Source organism: Pinus tabuliformis, chromosome 7, assembly GCF_031772625.1.
Source record: "Pinus tabuliformis cultivar Carrire ecotype Pingquan chromosome 7, CPIR1, whole genome shotgun sequence".
NCBI classification, from domain to species: Eukaryota; Viridiplantae; Streptophyta; class Pinopsida; order Pinales; family Pinaceae; genus Pinus; species Pinus tabuliformis.
In genome coordinates this window covers 309,642,037-309,658,573 of record NC_142293.1, presented here as the reverse complement: position 1 = coordinate 309,658,573, position 16,537 = coordinate 309,642,037, and the positions used below count along the sequence as shown (strand labels likewise).

At 37.3% G+C, this 16,537-nt stretch overlaps 1 pseudogene; it reads right to left on the bottom strand.

Annotated features, from left to right (window-relative positions):
* Positions 1-5,281: 5,281 nt before the first annotated feature.
* Positions 5,282-16,537, bottom strand: part of LOC149247111 (beta-D-xylosidase 4 pseudogene) — a 44,770-nt pseudogene continuing 33,514 nt past the window's right edge.

The following is a 16,537-nucleotide window of genomic DNA, read 5'->3' as shown; positions in this document are numbered from 1 at the left end:
CATATGGTTGAAATGACTGGTCGGATGGCTGGGAATGATATTGAGGTGCAAAGGACCAAGGAGGGGGTGTAGACCAGGAAGGATGAGGAGGGGGCCCCTAAGAAGGTATGGATGTGGTCTGGTTGGGGTTGTAATATTCATGGGATGACCCTTGCATGCCCTATTGGTATGGCCTAGGCCCATGAGGTCTCCTTTGGTTTATGTAGCAAAGTTGTTCAATTACCCCTTTATCTCCTTGATATACAACTTTTAATCCAGGGAGAGAAGGGCACTTTTCTGTGGAGTGGTTTTCTTCAAAGACTGAGCAGATTTCAATAGAATTCAATGGACATTCGTTCCTAGGGTGCCTCTTGGTGCATCTAGGACAGAAAATGGCTAAGGCTCTCTCTGCTTCCTCCTGTTTTCTCTTAATGTGCATAGTTTCCATCTGTAGGGAAAGTGTTTGCAGCATCTCACTCTTGAAATCCTCCAGCATGTTTCCAATTTCACCCTTGATGGATGAATTGGAAGAGGATGGACTGACCATAGGTTGACTACCCCTACCCTTTTTCCTAGCTGCCCTAGAATGGTTTCTAAAGACAGTCTTGATATCCTCATAGGGTAACTAGTAGATATCCCCTCCTGCTAACAAGTTTAGGGTATCCAGAAGATCTTCCCTTACTCCTCTAAGTAGGACTAGCTTTAGTGACTCAGGGTCAAGTGTGCACCTGACCCTTTTGTAGCTAAGATGGAATCTTTCTTCATAATCCTCTAGGGATTCATCATGCCCTAAGGTCATCCTAAAAATTTCCTCTTTAGTGTCTTTAGACCTACAGTAGTCTCAATACTTGTTGTTGAAGGCTTGCTGCATCTAAGCCCAAGTTATGATGCTACATTCAGGTAAACCCATGAACTAGCACAAAGTTACATCCTTCAGAGTGGATGGAAATAGTTTCAACTTCTACTCATCATTGGTGTAGTCATAGGTTCAAAATATGACAGCAAACCCAAATAAGAAAGTGTCTGGATCTTCTGAGGTCAGGCCATGGAAATGAGGAAGGGCATAGGGGCTTATATTTTTCATCTTAGTATCCCCATTGGTTTCCCTGATGGGGAAGGCACCCTCAACTCTTTCCATGTTTCCTCTATCATTTCTATTTTCAGCCATTGGTTCAGTAGGAATGGGTTCTCCTTCTTCTTCTTCCCCTGTAGGTTCTTCAAATATGTCTGGTTTCTCACCTAAGGGTTCCTCCAGTTCACAGCCATCGAAGAAGAGGGAAGGTTGGTTGTTTGAAGCAGTGGGGGTATTTGGCAAAAATTTCCCTAAGTTATCCTTATTCCTACGAGGCATGAAAAAAAATGTTTTGTTTTGTTTTGTGTTTTTTCAAACTTTGAAAGTAATTGCAGACTAGATGAAAACTATTGACTGAATAAAAACTTAACTGCTTGATTGAAATCTTACTTGCAGAATAGAAAGGAAAGCAAAGAATGCAGAATGGAAAAGGAAGCAAACTAAATTACTTTTGCAGAAATGAAACTACTAGCAGAATATTAGAAACAACAAATGGAAGAAAGAAAGCAATAATCACATATTACTTAGACACCTCCCCGGCAACAGCGCCAAAAAGTGATAAGCACCAATATTGTAGCAAGAATGCTGCAACTCCTAGGGTTACCAGCTTTACTTTATCAACCCGGGGTTTGTATAAACTTGGAGGTGACAGTGTTGTATAAACAAGTAAAAGTGATGCTTCTTCCTCTTGTCCTTGTTCAACTGGTGAGAGACCAATATGGTTTTTAAGCCAAACTTCTATCAATTCAAAAGAAGCTTGATTATTGATGAAAGAAAGAGAAATCTATTCTAGGAGAAAGCTTGTCTACTGCAATAAGGAAAAGGACTGAAATCCAATGCTAAAAACACACCATTTCCTGACTAACCGCTTAGAAACTATGCTTTACAAGAATGCCAAGCTAACATGTATGAAAGGCTATTGTCCTAACCATGAAATTTCAAAACATCAAACATCACTATTGTGCATGTAAAGGACTGAAATAAATCTATTTTTATTCTTTTTATTCTTTTTATGGAAAAACAAATGTGAAAGCTAATCTCTTTTGGTGATGTGGCAGGTGGCTTAAGGATGTTTGTGGATGGTTGGAAGGTTTGGGAGACCCTTAGGTGACCTTTTGTGGCTTCCTGGAGGTTTTCCCTTAATCCGACCTCAAAACAGGCCACTACAGGAAATCTTACAGGATGTCCTAAAAACCTACAGGATTCCATGTATTTCTACAGGATACAACCGAGAGCAAAATGAAGGGTGCTGGAGGTTATGGAAGGCTTAGGGAAGGTGGTTGGTCGACGAAATGGAGTGAGAAAATTCCTGGGATCACTCAGAACTCAGAACCAAGGTTGGGAGATGGTTGGATTTGCTCAACATGCTTGGAGAAGTTTCCATGTAGAATGATGAAATTGGTGAAGGTCTTAGTGAGAGAAAGGAATGATTATGGATGGATGAATTTGGAAGGTGGTTGCTTGCTGTGACATCTTTCTCTACTTATAAAGCACCTTCTCTGCATCAAACATTGATAATTTCCAAAAAATCATGTAAACAAGAAGAATTCTAATAAGCTAGAAAAACAAAGTTTAATGAGCTAGTTGTCTACTTCATGCATGAGGAAAATTGCAAAGTAAAATGGAATCATTGATGACATCTACTGTAAGATTGAATATGGAAGAGATGGTAATTAAATCTTACACTTGCAAACTGAACAAATGTTGGTTCAAGTACAGTAAACTCTAATTTCTATGAGAAAATAGAAATCTGTCTTTTTGGGGCTGCATAAGGGTCCTTTCCTCAAATCATGATTCCTAAAGGAAGAAGTGAGGCCAAGAAACCTATTGACAGCTTTTTGGTGCTCCTTTTATCCCTTCTAACCCACTACTGAAGTAAAGCATAAATGGAAGCAAACTAATAACCAAACTAATTAGATCTACACTACTTGCAATGAAATACTTCTGAGGACAATTTAACCATGAATCTATGAAACTAATCTAAGCATACTGATACAAGAAGAGGAGCGTTTGCTGCTAGGGTTGGGCCCTAACCCAATAGCTTCAGCCCTCTGAGTTAACTCAGTATTGGGTCATGAAAAAGCTCATTTTCATTATCAAAACAGGAAATTACATAATAATGTCTTCCAAAAGTCTGGAGCTCAAAAATAACTAGTGTTTTTACAACCAAAATTCGAATCCTAATGAGGCTCTAGGGCTCTTTATTTATACAACTGAAGTCCCCAATGACTTCCTTAAATATAGGGAGGATAGGCTCCCAAACTCGAGATGAACTAACTCTTTGACTATCACTTGCTCGACTGCCTTTTGATCTTCATGACTTTGCTGCTTGTACTCCGAGATGGTGTGATTGATGGAGGAATATTCAAATGAGGGAGGAGTAAATGAGGAGGATTTACCTCATACAATCTCTCTCCGTTGTGCCATTCAAGTTTCAAACCTTAATCTTGCCAAAATTCCTTGACTTTCTCTTTCAAACCTACATTCAATGCATATTAGTCCACTAGGTATAATATCTCACTTTAACTCATCTCATTAAACAAAATATAATAAAAACATGTAATAAATTGTGAGAAGAGATGATTTCACTAAGCTAGGAGGTGAATTAAATAGTTACCCAATGATGAGGCTCATCACAGATGTACTAATCCAAACAAAATGTCCAATTAACTAGTCTCAGTGTAGATGATAACTTTACAGTGTGTTGTTATGGAGGTTGATACTCAACCTAGCCTTGCCCAGTGCTTTTATATTACCTTAAACATATGAAGAAACAAATTATGAAATCACTAGAAAAAACATAAAGAAGAAATAATTTTTGTCATAAACTGGAGCCATAAAACTTTAATTAAAAATTCTTCAATAAAAGTATCTACAAAAATGGTAAGATTCGGGCCTAAAAAACCAACCCTTTTAACTTACAAATGATACAATATATAGAAATTTACAAATTTCTAACTATGTCTAGCTTTCTGGAATGAAAATATAAACAATGCATTAAAAGTAAATACAATTCCTAAATAATCTCAGGAAATCTGGAACTGATTGATAGTCTTGTGTCTTGGAAACTGGAGTTAGTTCACTGACTGCTAATCTTTTTCCTTGAATATCTAGTTCATGCTTAGTTTCCTCCTTCAAATTTGATTATGTTGGATTTTTTTCCCATAATTTTCCAACTTCCCTTTAAAAATGATCAACCCTTGGAAATAGATGCAATATATTTCGAATAGATCAAGTGAAAACTCATTTCTTATCTCCACATAATTATTCAATGTCTAAAATCTGGAAAATAAATCATTGAATGCCACATGCTCTTTGAAATTCCAATTGTACCATTTCAAATCTAATTTTTTATTTATCCATATCTACTTTTGAAATATCAATTTTCAAATATGTGGGAACAAGATATTTTGATAAAAATAATTCCCAAATATTTCTTTAACCTGTAAAATTCCATTTTTTATATTTCTATAGAAAATATTAGTGCATATGATTTTAAAAAACCATGTATCCTAGAGAAAACCGTGTTGTGTAATGATCCAGGTCCGGGTGTGAAGAAGGACCCTTCCAAGACCTTTTACTTTCATGATGTGTTAAATTGCATTTTAAAAGAACATTAATGAATTCATCTACATGCGGAAAAGAAGAGGAACATAACAATCATCAGCACATGAAAAACATAAGCGTTGATAACAGAGTTCATCCAGGAGGGACTATGTCTTCGGGCCCCGGTGTCAAGATGGTGTAGGCCGCTACATTAAGTGTTGTCAATAAAGATGATGTACAAAAGAGATGATTTCGCAATCATACAAGGAAAAATTCCCTCATGCAAGAGTGGCTCTAAGAGATATTCCACTACCGGAATTCTCAATCTAAAGACTCCTATCAGTATGACACAAAAAACATGCATGGTGAGCATTCCGCCAACATGGCACAAAAGGGATGTCAAAACAAAACACATGCATGACGATAATAAGAGTATCCCAACAACATACAACAAGGGATCTAAAAACATAACATGATGAGTTATGACAGAAAGTACATCACATAGAAGATTCCACATCAAATCAAGAAAGGAATCATGACAACATATAATAAATAAGATCTTGCCTCAATCTTAATCAACGATTCGTGCAACATAATGTAATAAGAAGAAGTACATGAACACATCATATACCTCACACCACGGGCCATCTGAAGAAGTGGATGAAGAAGTGGATGTTCATATCTTTAGCAAAAACGATCCACGGTGAATACGTTGTTCACATTGTCGATGCGCAGGCACAGCCCACTACCAATCTGGACTCCGACCTCACTACGAATGGCCATATGAATAAGCGGGGCATCTGAAACAAAAGTTGTCAAAAGTGTTGAAACTTGCTTCGATCTCACAGCATCGATCATACAAGAAGAAGACTGCTCTGGACTATGTTGTTGCAGCTCGCTAATCAGACATCTCTGGCTAATCAAGAAGAAGACTGCTCAAGCTTTGTAGCACTTTAGCTGCAACTCTGCGACTCTGCCTGACCCTCTAGTTATTTGGCTTGTCTTCTCACACTACCGTGATCATGCTCTGTGGCTTTGCAGCCCTACGACGCTTTGTTTTTCAAGCGCCCTTGCCTCCTCATTGGCTCTCTGGTATTCAAGCTTTCGGGCACTCTAGCCCGTAGGCTCTCGGGCTCTTCCAGCACACAAGCTCTTTGGCACAAGCTCTCTGGCTATCTCTCTATCCCTTTCTCTGGCACAGTACCCCTCAGCCCTAGCTCTATGTCACTCATCATGTTTTATAACACATTTGGGGCAAGGCCGCATAAAAAATTGGGGTTTGTTTTGTTTATAATAGAAGTTGTTTGCATAGAAGAATCAGTGGGCGTAACAAACCTTTGAAAATAGTCCTTTTTCCGTTTAAGCAATATACACAAAAAACATTGAAAATTATTGAAAAATCCAAAATTTCAGACTTAAAAATATATAAAATCGAACCTATAAATCCATCGGGTCCGCGCTATATCGCAAGTCGAGATCGCAGATTGCCGATATCGCTGATCGCCGATACGCCAATCGCCGAGGTGCCGATTAGATCTGGACCTTTGATCTATTTTCCGATCTGACAGCTGAGATTTCCCATCGTTGATCAGCAAACCGCAATCGCAACGGCCCAGAGGTCCTCGTCTTATGCCTTGTGTTTCACTGACCCGATCCTCCGACGCCGATATTGGCGATCGCTACATTGTAGGTCTGAAGTCCCCGATATCACTAATTTCCTGCCTTCCTCTGACCCAATATATCGGCGATCACGGATCGGGGGTTGTTAAGTCCACCCTTTGCACGTTTTCTTATGTGATTTCCTCTTTAAAGGCTAAAAACCCATTTTTAGGAGAAAATGCCTTATTTTTCAAAGGAACAAAGGCGAACTCTTTTCGCGATAACTTCATCATCCGAACTCGGATTGAAGTGTCGTTCGCACCTCCACAATTAGGATGACGAGATCTACGCTCTGGTCCTGTGTCGACATCATTCTGAGCACTTTGATTTTCAAGCATTCATAACCCTCTTTGTCATGTGTGTCTTTCTGGAGCCACCTAGATCAATCCTCCCCACTGAGGAGCTTTTGGTCCTCCAAAAGCATGAAAAGTAATCTGTAACTCTCTCTGTACCTTTTTTGCATCACAAGCATCCTGAAAATGTCTCGCTTCCATCTCCTTCACCTTTGTTCTTCAGAGCCTTAAGAGACGAGCCTACACCTGCTACCTCTGCAACCTATAGTACATTGTTTTGCAAATTACATGCTTGAATGACATGACCAACTAATGACCCAAAACGTCCCATACTTGCCAAAAGTTTATAACACATACTCAATGGTAAAGTTTACAACAAGATGGACGTAATACTCCAGCTATGACAACCAGGCCAACTTATCATTGTTGCTTCAAAAGTGATGGAAAATACATCATCACTGCAACACATGGTTTTCATACATAAGGCCAAACACTATTATTTCAACAAGTGATGGAAACATAACATCACTTTCAGAGCTTTCACATGCAACTCAAAATATGACTCAAAACATGACCAGAAATCATTATTGTTGACCAAATGATGGACACATCATCACTTTTACACTTTAAAATGCAAGAAATGATTTACAAAAGAATGACCATGAAATGAGAACATGTCTAGAAACCATTTTTCACTTATCAATGTGAATGGGTCACCTCCTTGAGGTGATTTTCCTTGTCGAACAACTGCTCTTCCCGCTTCATGCACCGGTACTTTGTCTTTAAGGTGCTGATCTAGATGGAGCTTCCAACAAGTGGCTCTCTGATGGCCATTTCTGTCGCAATGACTGCAATAGGTTTTCTTCCTCCATATCTACTTAACCTGTTTCTTTTCATGCTGTTGAGAGGGTCTTTCACGTCTCATGAGTGCTGCCATTCTTTTCCAACACTTAGAAAAGGTATGGTTAGGTAAACCACAAAAGGTACATGTTTTTCAATGCCTTGACATTCGTTCATTATTAACAACATGATCATAATCAAAATGAACATTTGAAGATCGAAAATGGTTATACCTTCCTTTGTTGTCTCTGATGTCAGTATGGTGATGAGAGCTTGCCTCAGCTCTTTCCCTGTAATGGGCACTGTTGTGGGATGATGGGGATGTGTTCCCATCATTCTCTTTCCTCGACGATGTCTCGAACAAATCTGACACCTTTGATCACTCTCCTTTAGTGTATCTCGAGCCTGCAAATCGATGTTCATGCACAACCTCCAAAGGTTGAGTTATGCCTTGGTTATTAGCACCAAGTTCTTTCTCCTCATGCCTCGTCTTTGTAAGGAGCCTCATATTTGTCCCTGTAATTGGGATCTCCAAATCTCCAACAGAAATCATACTATGTGAGGGTGAAATCGAAAGGAAATCAACATTTTTTACCTTCTCTTTCGATTTCAAAACTGATGAGGGCTGCTCAACATCCATCGTGGTGGTTCGCTAACTATCTCAACACATTCCCCAACTTCCTTCCTGACATACCCAAGTCCTGCCTGACGGGGTAATTCCTCTACTTTGATGGGATTGACAATGCCTTGGCCATTAATGCCCAAGCCTTTCCCTTCATATCCCATTCTTTTCAACAGTTTGGAGCCAATTCCTGTGGTATGATTTTCAAACACAACGAAATCATCATCATGAAACATACATGAAGATGGAGAACTACTTTTTACCTCGCAAGGGTGTCGCTACAGCTTTTCCAAAGCCTCGTCCTTTGCTTGTAGTTGTAGTAGAAAATTTTATTTTTCCTCTTTCTCTTCATGTAGGTGCATCTTCAACTCATCATTCTCTGTTTGAAGATTATGTTTGTTTTGCTTCAGTTCTTCCATGGCCTCTTCTGTGGCTTGCAACTGAAGCTGCAATCGCTCCTTTTCCTCTGTTTCTTTCTGTAGAGTTTCATACATAATTTCTACCTTCTTGGAAAGGTTGAGCATGGTCTCGTACATCGATTTTTCATTCTCTGTCGCTGCACGTTCCATTGTTCACACTTCAATTCACATACACGTAAAGACCGCTCTGATACCACTTGATCCAGGTCCGGGTGTGAAGAAGGACCCTTCCAAGACCTTTTACTTTCATGATGTGTTAAATTTCATTTTAAAAGAACATTAATGAATTCATCTGCATGCAAAAAATAAGAGGAACATAACAATCATCAGCACATGAAAAACATAAGCGTTGATAACGGAGTTCGTCTAGGAGGGACTACGTCTCCGGGCCCCGGTGTCAATATGGTGTAGGTCGCTGCATTAAGTATTGTCAATAAAGATGATGTACACAAGATATGATGTCACGATCATACAAGGAAAAATGCCCTCACGCAGGAGTGGCTCTAAGAGATATTCCACTATTGGAATTCCCAATCAAAAGACTCCTATCAGTATGACACAAAAAACATGCATGGTGAGCATCCCGCCAACATAGCACAAAAGGGATGTCAAAACAAAACACATGCATGATGACAACAAGAGTATCCCAGCAACATACAACAAGGGATCTCAAAACATAACATGATGAGTTATGATAGAAAGTACATCACATAGAAGATTCCACATCAAATCAAGCAAGGGATCATGACAACATATAATAAATAAGATCTTGGCTCAATATTAATCAAGGATCTGTGCAACATAATGTAATAAGAAGAAGTACATGAACACATCATATACCTCACACCACAAGCCATCTGAAAAAGTGGATGAAGAAGTGGATGCTCATATCTTTAGCAAAAACAATCCATGGTGAATACATTGTTCACATTATCGATGCGCAGGCACAACCCGCTACCAATCTGGACTCCGACCTCACTACGAATGGCCATATGAAGAAGCAGGGCATCTAAAACAGAAGTTGTCAAAAGTGCTAAAACTTGCTTCGGTCTCACAACATCAATCATACAAGAAGAAGACTGCTCTTGACTATGTCGTTGCGGCTTGCTAATCAGACATCTATGGTTAATCAAGAAGAAGATTGCTCAAGCTTTATAGTGCTTTGGCTACAACTCTACGGCTCTGCCTGACCCTCTGGTTCTTTGGCTTGTCTTCTTGCACTGCTGTGACCATGCTCTGTGACTCTGTGGCCCTGCAGTGCTCTATTTTTCAAGCGCCCTTGCCTCCTCATTGGCTCTTTGGCATTCAGGCTTTTAGGCACTCTAGCCCGCGGGCTCTCGAGCTCTTCTAGCACACAAGCTCTTTGGCGCAGGCTCTCTGGCTATCTCTCTAGCCCTTTCTCTGGCACAACACCCCTCAGCCCTGGCTCTCTGTTACTTGTCGTGTTTTATAACACGTTTGGGACAAGGCTGCATAAAAATCGGGGTTCGTTTTGTTTATAATAGAAGCCATTTTCATAGAATAATCGGTGGGCGCAAGAAACCTTTGAAAATATGGCTTTTTCTGTTTAAGAGATATACACAAAAAACATTGAAAAATCCAAATGTTCGGACTTCAAAATATATAAAATCGGACCTATAAATCCATCGGGTCCGCACTATATCGCAAGTCGAGATCGCAGATTGTCGATCATTGATCACCGATACGCCAATCCCCGATGCGCCGATTAGATCTGGACCGTTGATCTGCTTTCTGATCCAACGGCTGAGATTGCACGTCGTGGATCACTATAGCATATCACTGCTGCCCAATGCCAATCGCTGATATGCCGATTTGATCCTGATTGTTGATATGTTTTCCGATCCCACAGTTGAGATTACCCGTCGTTGATCGGCAGATCGCAATCGCAACGGCCTAGAGGTCCTGGTCTTATGCCTTGTGTTTCGCCGACCCGATCCGCCAACGCTGATATCGGCTATCACTACATCCCAGGTCTGAAGTCGCCGATATCGCCGATGGCCTTCCTTCCTCCGACCCAATATATTGGTGATCGCCGATTGGGGGTTGTTAAGTCCGCCCTTTGCACGTTTTCCAATGTGATTTCCTCTTTAAAGGCTAAAAACCCATTTGTAGGAGAAATGCCTTATTTTTCAAACAAAGGCTAACTCTTTTCGCGATAACTTCATCATCTGGACTCGGATTGAAGTGTCGTTCACACCTCCATGATCAGGACGACGAGATCTACTCTCTCTTCATGTGTCGACATCATTCTGAGCACTTTGATTTTCAAGCATTCATAACCCTCTTTGTCCTATGTGTCTTTCTGGAGCCACCTGGATCATGTAATACTTCTCCATTGCAGTATTTATTTGTTTATGAATTTCATAAATGAAATTTAAAACAATTTACGCAAACCATCCACTGTTTTCATATTTTGTTTTTCCCACTTTTGGTATACTTATAAATAAATGAAACTTCGTAAAAAAAAAATCATTTTTCTGTGAAAACCATTTACTGGTTTACTTCCTGTGGTTTTGGAAACCATGTCTTCAACCATGTTTGGTAACTACGAAAATATATTTTCTCCCTCCATTTTACTCCTGTAAAAACTTTGGATAAGAAATTATCCAAATTTTTTGTTCACGTGCATTTTCCTCTTTATAATTTCTTTCCTCCTTATATTCATAGCATAAAACATTTATTTCTCTACTCTATAAAATTTTATTTTTACCTCTGTAAAATTATTCCAAGGAGGAAACATTTCTTTGTAAGTATTGAAAACTCTATGGTTTGCATTGAAATATACCTCTGGAACATGTATCCTCATTTTATTTGCGCGAAAATATATTTCAATTGTTGGCCTAGCCTCCTCTTCTGTCAAGCTTTCGCCCATAAGATAATTCCAAAAAAATAGAACTATAAAATCTTCCCTCCATTATCCCTTCCGTTATCCCTTCGATGCACACATTATGATTTTTAAATTTTTCTTGCGCCATACCTCATAAACATTTTCACCTTACATTTTTAAATTCAAACCAATGGGGTAAATTGTATTGCAGCAGCATTGCTGGGGGGGTTAGTAGGTGGTAAATGGTTTAAGAAGGTGGCGGGGGGATCCCCAATACATGAGATGGAAACACGTGTAAAAAGTGGTAAAATAAATCAACTTTACAGCGGGGGGGAGAGGGGGGTAGGTTAAAGGTTGGCAGGGGCCCCCCCAAATCATCGATTATTTACTTCACACATATCGAGGTATTGTATGTTATGGTGTTTTAATATGTGAAATTTGGGTTGGTGACATAGGTTTAGATGGAAAAAAATAATATTTTTATAATACGTGGAGTATGGAATAATGGGGTAAATAAATAAGATAAAGAGTAAAGTAAATATAATAATTTTAACGTGAAATTATGGTAAAAATGGAAAATGGATGAATAATAAAAATAATGGTAGGTTATAGTAAAATATATATAAAAAAAATATGGGGATATGATAATAAGGGTGAAGAGTGAATGGAGTGACAGGTAAAACAAAAGTGGGAATAAAAATATTACTTCTGAAAGAAATATAAGATATGCGAATAGGTAGAATGAGACCAAGGAATTTAGATAAGAATTAAGGCTAGATAAGGCGTTTGGGATAGACATGCTTGGATTAAGGCTAGAAATGAAAACGTATATTTTCCAATTTTGACTCATGGAGGACATGACTACTTTGGATGATTAATTAAGTGAAGGCTTTAGGTAATGGGAGTTTGACGAAAATTTATATATACCTCAAAATTTAGCCAAGGAATCACTTAACAGATTTTGAAAATTTTGTAACTTTTAAACGAGTCAAAAAAAATTACAACATAGGCTCCAACTGGGGATTTCTTCCCCCTGTGGGATGCAAAGAAGCTATAGACTGTGCCTTGAATATGTTGGGCATGGATTCATTATCAAAAACCCTCAATCACTTGCCACTTTCAACTTGTAACCTGTAAACTAAAATTTGTAATCTATCAACTAAAACCAAACCACCAACTGCTACAAGTAAAGGTAAGTACAAAAATGCCTAATCCATTGGGCTAGTGGAGTCAATGGTCAACAACTTTTCTTCTTCCCATGTCCTGTAACTTATTGTACTCAACCAAACCAAACTGCATACTGTAAACTGAAATCCAGATCGAAACAACTACTGATCTATTGCACACTCATGCTAAAAATAAACTTATTTAATAAACCTCACACAACAACTAATTGATTTACACACCCCTAGTACAGTCCGCTAAAAACATACATGTTAAGTGTAGTCTAACTTCCAATGAAACTAGGTGAGAATTGGACTTATTGGCATACCACCTTGCATGCAGTTGATAAATTGAAAAATGTTTACAAGATAAAAAAGAGTTTCCATGAGTAGATTATACATACAACTGTATTCGAAAGACTCCATCATCTTTAAACATTTGAAACTTCTGATCATTTCCATGAGGAAGAAAAGTATGCAGTTGTATGCCATTATCATAGCAAGAGATGCACTTGTCATTTTGAACCAGTAGAATCTAGAAACTAGTGGAATCACCATATAGACAAAGTGGAGTTGCAAGGTGAAAGAAATGATACCAATATCAACTATCTACTCCTTGTTCACCAGTAAGAAATAGATCTAATCTTGTTCATTCCCCGAGGAAAGAAATTTTTGTTACTTCAATTCCCAGCAATGACACCAAATGTTGTATCTGTTTCTTGAAGGAATTTCTTGGCTACAAAACTGCGCCAAGAAACCTACTTAACCAAACTTTAGGTTCAAGCTAGCCCTCAAACTAGGAGGGGCTCTCTCAATTTTATGAGTCTTTTTAATGTTGTTCATTATCACTGGACAACAACATATGAAGAAAAACGTCCATATCTATGATTTTTTGTATAGGTGGTTGCTGATGAGTCTCCAATCTTTTCTTAGAAATAAAGCACTCTCTTGCAAAGGCTTTTTCAAAGTGCCAACATCCAACTATGATAGAATAACATAGCTTTAAAGAGTTTGGTAAAGGAATAGAAGAGAAATTAGATAATCAAGTATCCTCCCTGAATACTTAATAATCTAACAAGAGTAGATGTGTATAGAAGAATCTCTATAGCCAACATTAATACTTTTAAGAGATAACAAAAGGAAATAATTTAATTATGCAGAGGTACTAATCCAAACAAATTATCGAATTAGCTAGCCTGAGTGTAGATGATAATTTTGCAATGAGTTGTCAAGGAGGTTGACATTCAACCTAGCCTTGCCCAATGATTCTATATTACCTTAAACATATGAAGAAATAGATTATGAAATCACTGGAAAAAACATACAGACGAAACAAAATTTGTCATACACTGGAGCCAGAAGACTTTAGTTAAAAATTCTGCAATATAAGCATTTACAAAATAACAGGGTTTTTGCCTAAAAAACCAACCATTTTACATTACAAATGATTCAATATATAGAAATTTACAAATTCCTAAATCTGTCTAGCTTTTTGCAATAAAAATCTAAACAATGCATATAAAATAAATACAATTCCTAAATAATCTCAAGAAATCTAGAACTGATTGATAGTCTTGTGTATTGGAAATTGGTGTTAGTTCACTGACTGCTAATCTCTTTCCTTGAATATCTGGATCATGCTGAGTTTCCTCCTTCAAATTTGATTTTGTTGGATTTGTTTCCCACAATATACCAACTTCCCTTTAGAAATGGTCAACCCTTCGAAATAGATGCAAGATATTGTGAATAGATCAAGTGAAATCTCTCTTATCTCCACATAATTATTCAGTGTCTAAAATCTAGAAAATAATTCATTGACTGCCACATGCTCTTTGAAATGCCACTTGTACCCTTTCAAATTTTATTTTTATTTATCCATATCTACTATTGAAATATCAATTTTCAAATATGTGGGAACAAGATATTTTGATAAAAATAATTCCCAAATATTTCTTTAACCTGTAAAATTCCATTTTCTATATTTCTATAGAAAATATTAGTGCATACGGTTTTAGAAAATCATATCTCTGAGAGAAAACCATGTTGTGTAATAATTTTCCATTGTAGTATTTATTTGTTTATGAATTTTATAAATGAAATTTAAAACAATTTACCCAAACCATCTACTCTTTTAATATTTTGTTTTTCCTACTTTTGGTATACTTATGAATAAATGAAACTTCATAAATAATTTTATTTTTTCGTGAAAATCATTTACTCGTTTACTTCATGTAGTTTTGAAAACCATGTTTTCAACCATATTTGATAAACTATGAAAATATCTTTTTTGTCCCCCTTTTTCACTCCTGTAAAAACTTTGGATAAGAAATTATCAAATTTTTTTATTCATGTGGATTTTCTTCCTTATATTTCCTTTCCTCCTTATATCCATAGCATAAAACATTTATTTCTCTACTCTGTAAAATTATTCCACAAGGAGAAAACATTTCTTTATAAGCATTTAAAACTCCATAGTTTGTATTGAAATGTACCTCTGGAACATGTTTCAATTGTTGGCCTAGCCTCCTCTTACCTCAAGCTTTCACCTATAAGCTAATTCCAGAAAAAACAGAACTATAAAAATATTCCCTCCATTATCCCTTCAATGCACACATTATTACTTTTAAATTTTTCTCGCGCCATATCTCATATACATTTTCACCTTACATTTTTAAATTCAAACCAATGTGGTAAATGGTATTGAAACAATATTGTAGGGGAGGGAGGAGGAGCAGGGGGTAGTAGGTGCTAAATGGTTTAAGAAAGGATTGGGAAGGGGGGATGGGGGCACGGGTTTGTAATACTTGAGATGGAAACACATGTAAAATGTGGTAAGATGAAACAACTTTGCGAAGGCGGGGGGCGGAGGAGTGTCCCTAATACATGAGATGGAAACACATGTAAAATGTGGTAAGATGAAACAACTTTGTGAAGGCGGGGTGGGGGCGTAAGTTAAAGGTTTGATAGGGAGGGGTCCCATAAACCATCTATTATTTACTTCACACATCTAGAGGTATTGTATATTATGGTGTTTTAATGTGTAAAACGCGGGGTGGTGACATAGGTTTGGATGAACAAAAATAATATTTTTATAATACGTGGAGTATGGAATAATGGGATAAATAAATAGGATAAAGAGTAAAGTAAATATAATAATTTTAACGTGGGATTATGATAAAAATGGAAAATTGATGAATAATAAAAATAATGGTAGGGTATATATATATATATATATATATATCTATATATATATATATATATATATATATGGGGATATGATAATAAGGGTGAAAAGTGAATGGAGTGACAGGTAAAAAAAGTGGGACTACAAATATTATTTCAATAATAAATACGAGATTTGGGAGTAGGTAGAATGGGACCAAGGAATTTAGATAAAAATTAAGACTAGACATGGGTTTGGGATAGACAAGCTTGGATTAAAGCTAGAAATGAAAAGGGATGATTGCTAATTTTGACTCATGGAGGACATGACTATTTTGGAAGATTAATTAAGTGAAGGCTTTAGGTGATGGGAACTTGATCGAAATTTATATATACCTCAAAATTTAGCCAAGAAATCACTTAACAAATTTTGATTTATTTTGTAACTTTTAAAGGTGTCAGAAAAAGTTACAATAGTCATCAATGTCATTGTCATTAAGAGGATTTTATCACTATCATCAAGGTCACTGCCATCAAGAGTATGTTATCACTATCATCAAGTATGTTATCAAGGTCATTGTTACACATCACTTCCAAGTCACTACCATATAGATCACTGTTACACATCCCATACATTGCCACATCAAAGTTACTGCCATGCCATATCAAAGGTTATTCTGTCATATATTATCACGACCATATCAAAGGTCACTCTGTCATGTCAAGGTCATTGTTGTTATGTATCCAAATCACAGTCATATATATCATTATCATGTCTCCAAATCACAGTCATATAGATCGCTGCCTTACATACAGTTGCGAACCATAAAGATATAATTGCAAGCGACAAAAAAATAATGCAAACCTTAGATATACAATGTGAACCACTTGGATGTACAATGCGAACCACTATCATAACAATGTGAGCCACTGT